This window comes from Littorina saxatilis, linkage group LG4, assembly GCF_037325665.1.
Source record: "Littorina saxatilis isolate snail1 linkage group LG4, US_GU_Lsax_2.0, whole genome shotgun sequence".
Lineage (NCBI taxonomy): Eukaryota > Metazoa > Mollusca > Gastropoda > Littorinimorpha > Littorinidae > Littorina > Littorina saxatilis.
Genome location: NC_090248.1, coordinates 42,771,446 through 42,772,945, shown reverse-complemented (window position 1 = coordinate 42,772,945; position 1,500 = coordinate 42,771,446).

Sequence of the window (1,500 nt, the reverse complement as noted above, 5' to 3'; positions counted from 1 at the left end):
TCTAACTATAAACATGTTGGAGCGGCGGTATCTGCCCGGCCTCCAGAAATATAATTAAAGAAATACATAATGTATTATAAGGAAAAAGAAGAATTGGAATTTAGCTGGTTGTTTTTCTTCAAAGTCGTGAAAGAGAAACACTGCATGAGCATAGGTATTTCTTTGTTTGTTTGTTTGCTTAACGCCCAGTCAACCACGAAGGGTTACATCAGGGCGGTGCTGCTTTGACATATAACGTGCGCCACACACAAGACAGAAGTCGCAGCACAGGCTTCATGTCTCACCCAGTCAAATTATTCTGACACCGAACCAACCTGTCCATGACGCCAGGCGGAGCAGCCACTAGATTGCCAATTTTAAAGTCTTAGGTATGACCCGGCCGGGGTTCAAACCCACGACCTCTTGCTCACTGGCCTTACCACTAGGCCGAACATAGGTATAACATAGGTGTAATTTGTATACCACAAAAATGCCACTCGCATTAGTGAGTGCATGCATGTCGTTGAACACATACTCGATTTGTGAAATGTTCACATACAGACTGGTAGCTCAGTTGGTAGAGCACTGGACTTGTGATCGGAAGGTCGCTTGTTCGAATTCGGGCCGGGACGGACACGGGTCAACTTTATGTGCAGACTCAGAGACGGAAGCCATGTCCCACCCCCGTGTCACCACAGTGGCACGTAAAAGACCTTGGTCATTCTGCCATAAGTGCAGGTGGCTGAATACACCTAAACACGCAGACACCTGGGTAGCGCGACCCCGTTGCTGCTAGCTTTCCACTGGGAGGAAGCGACCCGAATTTCCCAGCGATGGGACAATAAATAAATGAAAATGAAATGAAAAAAATGAAACATACTCTGGTTAGACTTTCACCGACGGCTCCGCTTTTGTACTCTCTGTTTATTGCCGGTTAAGGAAACGTGATTGAAAGAAGGAAGTTGTAAAGCGAATATGGCCCCACAGTGTCTCCTTGCTTGTTACCTGTTTTGACTTTCTGCCTACTGGCTTGACCTTCTCACGCCCATGTTCAGCGGTGATGATTATAACACTTGTAACTACACGGAAGTAGTTCATATATAGGAACAACGTAGCTCAAAACAGTATGGTAGGTTTGTCTGTTCATTATTTCATTCCGCTAAACGTGTACCAAAAATGAATGTCACAAAATTAATGACAAGAATCAAAACAAGAAATTCCTCCGAGGTAGGAAAAACACCCCCGTCCTTAGCACGAACATGATTCAGGGGCCATAATGCCATTCCTGATCATATCATGTCGAGTCCCATAATTGTCGACGACGCCCTAGGTACCACATCGCAAACAGAACTGTGCAATACACAGGTGTTTTCTACAGACACACTCAAACACACACACACACAGAGAAGCCGTATATATATATCTATATCTATTGTATAAATATATAGAGATAGATGAGAGTGTATTTTTCGCGTGGCTATAAATTGATTCGACCTTTGCACTTTTACAGTGAGGATAATT